The sequence below is a fragment of the Zingiber officinale genome, chromosome 4A (genome assembly GCF_018446385.1).
Source record: "Zingiber officinale cultivar Zhangliang chromosome 4A, Zo_v1.1, whole genome shotgun sequence".
In the NCBI taxonomy this organism is placed as follows: domain Eukaryota; kingdom Viridiplantae; phylum Streptophyta; class Magnoliopsida; order Zingiberales; family Zingiberaceae; genus Zingiber; species Zingiber officinale.
In genome coordinates, this window is record NC_055992.1 from 28,255,396 (window position 1) to 28,264,641 (window position 9,246).

Below are 9,246 nucleotides of genomic sequence, written 5' to 3' on the forward strand. Positions count from 1 at the left end.
ACACAAATCAAAGTTAAATCATGAACTAAGATCAACGGAACTAAAGAGGTCAAGGAAGAGATATCCATCTCTCAACTGTAGAACGTCCTAACCGTGTTCAAGTTAGAGGTTTGCATCGAGCTCAAATCCTATAAGTGCAGGATATGAAGTATATCTAAGGATCTATAATATGTGAACTAGCAAATCAAGCTACCCATCCTATTAGTAATTCCATTGATTATTAATTACCAAGTAGTTAACTTGATATTTAATAACCTATAAATTTGATTACTCATTCAATGAATCCTTAATCAAATTATCTAATTATAACCAATTAATTATCTTTAGAGTTAAATAAATTAAATCAGTAAACCTTTGTATTTCACAAATGCATCAATCAAGAAGGTCATTAATTAGCTAATTAATCAATTAATTAACTGTTAATTAATCAAATTCACTGACATGTAAATAACTCATCAATAGCGTAACATATATAGGCCATGCATGCTCAACCCTTATATATTAATTAACTTGATAATTTCAAACAAATTAAATTAATGTCATAATCAATCCTAACAAATCAAATCAATCGGGCATGACCAAAGCCTAGTTAGGCCAAGTTGCTCATGCCAAGTCCGATAAGATGAATGAGTCAAGCCTAATCAATTAAGATCTACAGAATAATAATATTAATTAAGTAAAGTACTGTTTAGTAATGAAGTTGACCTTCCTTAATTAGCACGTACGATTTGTTCTAATTGAATATATATATATTTACAAGGAAAGGAACGGAGATCATGTAAATATGACAATTAAATCAAATAAAATATCAATATATATTTTTTTTTATTGATTTACACTTATCCAATCAAATAATTATATATTGATCATGTTATTAATGAAATTGACCGATCGATAAGCACAAATAAATTATACAAGGAATGAGATCGTCGAAATATAAATTTTGTATTGATTTACACTTATCCAATTTCATAATATATTGATCACAAACGAATTGAACCTGAACCTGAACCTGAACCTTATATAAACGAAGAGCATGCATGCATGCAGCCGTACGTTTAATTACTTATTCTTCAATTCATCAAGAAAGTTTCTGCGAATTCTGCATCCATGGCGAATTTTTTGTTAGCTTTCCTCCTCCTCCTGCTGCTGCTACGGCTAGAACACTGCTACGGCGAGCCGATGGTGTCATATTGTTCCCGCACCCCCTACCCTGACGTGTGCAGCTCCATGGTCAATCGGTCCGACTCGGTCTTTGAGCAGTCGTCGTCGCTGACTTGGAATGGATTCCGTGATCTCCTCCACCGGGCCACCCTCGAGAGGGCCGTCCTCGCCCACCAGCGGGCCGGGGAGAGGAACCCGAACCAGTTCGACGAGCCGAGGAGACGGGCCTGGACTGACTGCGTCGAGCTGCTGGCTGATACGGTCGGCCTAGTGAACCGGTCGCAGGTTCGCCCGGGTCACGACGCACAGACGTGGCTCAGCGCCGCCATGACGAACCAGCGCACGTGCCGCGATGGCTTCCTCGAGCTCGGTTTGACGGCGCCGGTGATAGACGACGGCGAGCTAACAGAGTCGATCAGTAACTTGCTCGCCGTTAACAACGCGATGCTGATTGCCGCCGGTGGGCAGCATAAACGGCGCCGCCGTTTGGGGTTATTGTTCCCGGAGTGGGTGGCGGCGGCCGACCAGAAGCTACTGGCGGCGTCGGACGTGAAATCGGATCTCGTGGTCGCGAAGGATGGCTCTGGCGACTACAAATCCATTGTCGAAGCCGTGGCGGCTGCGGCCAAGGCGAGGGGAGGAAGCACGGCGAGGTTCGTCATTCACGTGAAGGCCGGCGTCTACGAAGAGTACGTGGAGATTCCTAACTCGATGGAGAATTTAATGATGACCGGCGACGGGATAGATGCTACTGTGGTGATGGGGAACAGGAGCGTTAAAGGCGGCTACCGCACCTTTCAATCGGCCACCTTCGGTTAGTTATATATATAATGTTTACATCAACTAACTAACTAACTAACAGTTAGTTGTAGTTTTTTTACCAGCGATAAAAAGTACTAGTTTAATTAATTGCAAAATTAAACAATCATACAAGAAATAGATTTTCCCTTTGCTAGCTTCTAATTAATCAATAATTTCTAAAACTATTTGATTTCATTTTACTCGATGTATCAATAATTTCTAGGACTTACGTATTATTGATCTATTTAATTAATATTTCTTCAAATTGGTCAGGATCCGTTTAATTAATGTTTGTAATTCAATGTACATTGATTAGGCGTATCAGGAAACGGATTCATCGCCCGCGACATGACATTCGAAAACACGGCCGGGCCGGAAAAGGGACAGGCGGTGGCGCTCCTATCCAAGTCCGACCACTCCGTCTTCTACAGATGCAGCTTCAAGGGTTACTAGGACACCCTCTACGTCCACTCCCAAAGACAGTTCTACCGAAACTGCGACGTCTACGGAACCATCGACTTCATCTTCGGCAACGCCGCTGTTGTCTTCCAGAACTGCAACCTCTACGTGAGGCGGCCTATGAACGGCCAAGCGAACGTTGTCACGGCTCAGGGCAGGAGCAGCTCGAACGAGCCCACCGGCATATCGATCCACAACTCCGTCGTGGCTGCAGCATCCGACCTCGCGCCGGTGCAGGGGTCGTTCAGGACGTACCTCGGCCGACCGTGGAGGGAGTATTCGAGGACGGTGGTGATGAAGACGAAGCTGGAGGACTTGATCGACCCGGCGGGGTGGTTGGAGTGGAATGGCAGCTCCCCACCGAGCACGTTGTACTACGGGGAGTTCATGAACACTGGCACCGGCGCCGACACGAGTAGGAGGGTGAATTGGAGTGGTTATCACGTGATCAATAACTCGTCTGAAGCTGAAAAATTCACCGTCGGAAGCTTCTTGTCCGGCGACTCGTGGATACCATCCACCGGCGTTCCTTACACGCCAGGCCTATAAATTAATTATACATTGTGCTATATAAATAAAGGGGCAAACTGGAATAAATTGTGTTTCTAAGTAAAAAATTAAAATTTTTTTACTTTGTTCTATTTTCGAGTCATGAGTCATCGTATGTTTATCATTGCACAATTCATTATTGCAAACCCTCCATCTAATCACGTGGCACCTATTTAAGTGAGTCGGTGAGTTAACTTAATTAAAAAATGTCCTTATAAAAAACACTTATTACAATTGATTACTTTTAAAAAGTTAATATCGCTTTTAATGACACATTTTATAATTATAACGTCACTTATTAGCACTTTAAATTTTATACTTTTTTTATTCTAAATGATAGATGAATTATGATGATATATAAATATTAAATTCAAGTTATATATATATATTAAATGAATTTAGCGATATTATTTTTATAAATTATTATAATGACATTTATTAATATCATTATATATCTTAAGTTAAGATAACATTTTAAAATAATCGTCATTCACCCCTTATGTCACGCTGGGCACTGCTTGCACAGGAATCGTGTCCTAGGCAAAGATAGAGCAACAACTATATACGTTAGGTCCTGGGCAAAGATCGTGTCTTGCAATGCGAGGAGAGGAATATTGCTCCATCCACTGTATGATCTTTCCTTAGGCCTACAATGGATCCTTAGGTTGATTAATTAATGGAGATCAGGAATAGAACAGTGAGTAGTTCATACCTAATAAATGTTCGATCTTTATGTTGTTGTTGTTGTTGGAATGAAAAGTACTTTGTGGAAGAGGGATCATTAAGCTAAGAACTTAAACTTGTTTTGAAACCTTTATTTTACTTGAAATGTTGGCTTGGTTACAAAATGAGATCTAGTGTTGGAAATTAAACTTAATTGTGGATAAAGGTAGAATATGATAAGGTGGCAACTATTGATAAGAATGAGAGTTCGTGACAAGATATAGAATATGTTGAGGTGACAATTCTTAATAAGAATGAGAGTTTGTGACAAGATATAGATAGAATATGAAGAGATGACAAATGATAAAGGATCTAGATTCAATGTATCCGAGAGTATTGGTTATCCAATAAGCCTATACATATGTTAACATTTTAACGAAAGTTGAGTTCACGTTTCAGTTTTTTATTCTCCTCTTCCACGTAGAGTGCATTTCTTCTCCCACAATTCTTTGTTTTCAACAAAGTGGTATTAAACCTATGGCTAATAGAGATATGACTCCCTTCAAGTTCTGGCACTATGGCGAGTAATTATGATAATTGGAGTATCAAGATGAAGGCGCTTCTTAGAGCTCATGATGTATGGGAGGTCATGGAGAAAGGCTACGTTAAACCGCATAATGACTCGACGCTATCTCTTACTTAAAAAAAAAACATTTTGAGGGATTTAAGAAAGAGAGACAAGAAGACTCTCTTCCTCATTTATCAAGCTTTAGATGAGGATGACTTTGAGAAAATCTCAAGTGATACTTCAGCCAAGCAATCATGGGGAAAACTCCAAGTCTCGTATCAAGGAAAAGAAAAAGTAAAAAAGGTATGAGTTCAAACATTAAAAAGTCAATTTGATGCTCTTCGTATGAAGAAATTGTTAGTAATTAGCCCTAAGAGCCAATCATGAGATGGTTAGACTTTTTGGATTAATCATTGAGTTAGACTCGAATGAACTCACTCATTGGATTAAGTGTAATCCGAATTGGACTCATTGAGTTAGACTCAAATAGATCCAATTGTTGGATTGAGTCGAATTGCATGGGAATCAATGGGTTAGACTCATTGGGTGAACTTGAGTCCACCAAAGAAGTTGAATGGTCAAAATTCAACCATTGGATTGAATGGTTGATTTTGAGCCATTGGATTAGAAGATGAAAGGGTGGAGACTCTTGGTATTCAATGGGATGGCTATAAATATCATTTGGATGATATTTTTCATAAGATTTTCATCACTAGAGAAGGTGAAAGGTCTCCTTGATCTTCTTCTTCCTCCTTCCCTCTTCTTGGCTAAAACTCCTAGTTGAGGTTGCTAGCACAACCTTAGGTGTTTTGATCTCCATCTTGCTTTGTTTGTGAGACAATCGAAGACAAGGCTTGTTCGTGTGGATACCGTAGAGGCGCGAACAATTGATCGTGCTGTGATCCGAGCTGTCGGGAGATCGTGAGCACACTTCAAAGGTATAACTCTATCATGTCTTTAGATCTAACTTAGTATAATATTATGTTCCCTTCGCATGGATCTTCTAGAGGAAATAGGTTTTTCCACTGCACATTTGCATGTTTAGCAACCTATTTCCCTACAGTGGTATCAGAGTCACTTGCGAAGGGATATGCTAAATTGTTAGTAATTTTTATATATGATATAGAAATTGCATGATAGGGTTTTCGATGATTGGCAAAATTGTGAGTTTCGACCACACAAGACTCTCGGCCAGATCAAGAGTCTCGGCCAGACTGTGAGTTTTGGGCCAGATTCTAAGTCTCGCCCAAATCCTGAGTCTTGACCCAAGCGGGACCGCCGTGGCGTTGCGGCTCATAATTAGTTGCTCCAATCATAGTAAATTTTATGTCATTAGTATATTGTGAATATAAATGACATGGTGCATGGTTATGGCCCTTTGACCCCAATGTGATTGGATGTGTGTAATATTGTAATTCATAATACGACATGCGTGTCATACCTTCTTCTTTTCATTCTAGTTGTAAAATTGACTACACTCGAATGTAACTTGAGTTTCTTTAGATTTTGTAATGTACAAAATTAGAAAGAGTTAGTCTTTTGGACGACGGGTGAAAAGGAAGGAAGGACAACAACACACGACAACCAAGGAAGCGCTTGGAGAAGCTGCTTGGACCTAGGTTGATTTATTGCTCTTCTCATTGGCTTGAGAAGATTGTAGTTTATGGGGGCTATAACCATGTCATGTTTAAATTTGTGTATATGTTGATATATGCAATGATATGCCATGATGTATGTGATGCATGTGTAGCTATCGTAAGTAAGTCTATTTCATATGTCTACCAAAGTTTGGTACTCACTACTACCTTGATCATCTGTAGTTAGGTTTGTCAAAACAAAGTGACTCATTTTATCTTGGTAGAGTGCGACAGGACAATTGTGATGTCCGACTATTGAACTTTGGATGTGACTTAACTAAGTTACCTCAATTGGATTGAGAACTTAAAGGCATAACCCATGAGATGTAAATCATATTATACTAGTCTTGGGTGATTAGTCAAAGCTAACCTAAGATGAATTATAATATGAATTTCATAAGATGAAAAAAATGAACAAACAGTGTTGTTCACCTAAGGATACAAGAGTTACATAGGATGTAATTGGTAAACGTTGTCTACCTAAGTTATACAAGTCTTGGACGATTAGCCAAAGCTAACTCAAGAAAAGTATAATATGAAGTTTGTCCAATTGGTACACGTTGCCTACCTATTTATACAACTCTTGGGCGATTAGCCAAAGCTAACTCAAGATGAGGTATAATGTGGATCTTGCCCCCACTAGAATGTCTTTGCTTATGGGTTTAGAGCTAGTAGTGACTTGCTTCTATCAAGCTTTAGAATTTAGTGGGAGAATCATTTAATTAAAGACCTAATTAAATGATCGATATATGATACTAAGACCTGCATTTCACTGTTGTAGATTACCATGTCGTCAAGTACAACAAATACCCTCTCTTTGCGATCTATCATTGATAAGGACAAGCTCAATGGAGTTAATTTCCTGAGCTAGTATAGAAACTTGAGAATAGTCCTCGAGCAGGAACGAAAACTATATGTCCTAGAGCAGCCTATTCCTGAAGCACCCCCCGCTAATGTCACTAGAGCAGATAGGGATGCTTACAAGAAGCATCAAGATGATGCAGTAGTCCTCAAAAGCAACATGAGAACCTGGATACTTATGATATGGTTGAACATCTTAAACAACTGTATCAAGGACAAGCAAGGCATGAGAGATTCGAGATCTCTAAAGCACTTTTTCAATGCAGAATGCAAGAAGGAAGTCCCGTAGGGCCTCATGTGCTCAAAATGATCGAGTATGTGGAAAATCTACAAAGGTTGGGATTTCCACTAGGTCAAGAATTGGCGACTGACCTTATCTTGCAGTCGTTGCCTGACAATTATAGTCAATTTGCCATGAACTACAACATGAATGAAATTAACAAACCACTGCATGAGATGTTAAGCATGTTGAGAACTGCTGAAATCAACCTTAAGAAGGTAAAGCCTAGTTCCATTTTGATGGTATCTAAGGGCAAAGGCAAGTGGAAACCTAAAGGTAAGGGTAAGACCCAAGTCAAAGGAAAGGGCAAGGCTCATGCACTGAAACCCAAAGGTGGAGTTACTAAGGAAGAAACCTACTTCCACTACGGTGAGACCAGACACTGGAAGAGGAACTACAAGGGGTACCTAGAGGAACTGAAAAGGAAGAAAAGTGAGACTTCTGCCTCAGGTATATTTGTTATAGAAGTCAATCTATCTATTTCTTCTTCATGGGTATTAGATACCGGATGTGCATCTCACATTTGTACTAATGTGCAGGCACTGAGAAATAGTAGAATTTTGACAAAGGGCGAAGTGGACCTACGATTAGGCAATGGTGCAAGAGTTGCAGCTATCGCTGTAGGAACCTATTCCTTATCTTTGCTCAATGGGCTTGTTTTAGAACTAGAAGAATGTTGTTATGTGTCTGCTTTAACCAAAAACATAATCTCTATTTCTTGTTTAGACAAAAAAAGGGGTTCTCATTTATAATAAAGGACAAATGTTGCTCTCTTTATTTAAATGACATGTTTTATTGTAGTGCACCTTTGATAAATGGACTCTATGTTATAGACTTTGAAAACCCAATCTATAACATAAATACCAAACGGTTCAAATCTAATGATCTGAACCAGACATATCTCTGGCATTGTCGCTTAGGTCACATAAATGAGAGTCACATATCCCAACTCCATAAGGATGGACTTTTGGACTCATTTGATTTTGAATCATATGAGGTATGCGAATCTTGTCTTCAAGGCAAGATGACAAAGACTCCATTTAGTGGACACGGCGAAAGGGCTAATGATCTGTTAGAACTCATACATATTGATGTATGTGACCCTTTCAGAATAGCAGCTAGAGGAGGCTATTATTACTTCATTACCTTCACTGATGATTTCAGTAGATATGGATATGTGTATCTGATGAGACACAAATCAAAATCCTTTGAAAAGTTCAAAGAATTCAAGAATGAAGTACAAAACCAACTTGGTAAGAGTATTAAGATGCTTTGATCAGATCGAGGTGGGGAATACCTTAGCCAAGAGTTTCATGATCATCTCGTTGAGTGTGGGATCATATCTCAACTCACTCCACCTGGAACACCACAATGGAATTGTGTATCAGAAAGGAGGAATCGTACATTATTAGATATGGTACGATCGATGATGAGTCATACAGATCTTCCTACTTCCTTCTGGGGACATGCTCTAGAGACAATCGCTTTCACACTTAACCGAGTTCCATCTAAGGTCGTCATAAAGACACCATATACGATATGGACAGGGAAGAGTCCCAAGATGTCTTTTATGAAGATTTGGGGTTGTCAGGCTTACGTTCGATGACAAGTCTCAGATAAACTAGAACCTAAATCAAACAAGTGCTATTTTATAGGATATCCCAAGGAGATAAAGGGATATTACTTCTATAATCCCACGCATGGCAAGGTGTTTGTTGCCAGAATTGGTGTATTTCTAGAAAGGGAGTTTGTTTCTAGAAAAACTAGTGGGAGTGAAGTCGATCTTGAAGAAATTCAAGATACACAAACTAGCACTGACACCTTGATGGGCATTGAACAGGTACCACAAGATGTTGTGGGTCATGAGTATATTACACCACAAGAAGTTGTGGAGCAACAACCTGTTCAAGTAGCACAACCTCTACGCAGATCTGATAGGATCCGTCGTCAACCTGAGAGATATTCTTTTCTCTTGTCTGACCATGGTGATGTAGAGCTTATTAGTCTCAATGAGCCTACATCTTATCAGGAAGCTGTACAGGGCCCAGATTTTGAGAAATGACTAGAGACCATGAGATCCGAAATGGAATCCATGTACACTAACCAAGTATGGATTTTGGTTGATCTACCTGAAGGGATCAAACCCATTGGGTATAAGTGGGTCTTCAAGGTGAAGACTGACATGGATGGGCATATGCATACCTATAAAGGTAGATTGGTAGTTAAAGAATTCAAGCAGATTCATGGTATTGACTATGATGAAA

General features: G+C 39.5%; 1 pseudogene; it reads left to right on the plus strand.

Annotated features, from left to right (window-relative positions):
* Nucleotides 1-1,110: 1,110 nt before the first annotated feature.
* Nucleotides 1,111-2,973, plus strand: LOC121972319 (annotated as a pseudogene).
* The last annotated feature ends 6,273 nt before the right edge of the window (nucleotides 2,974-9,246 follow it).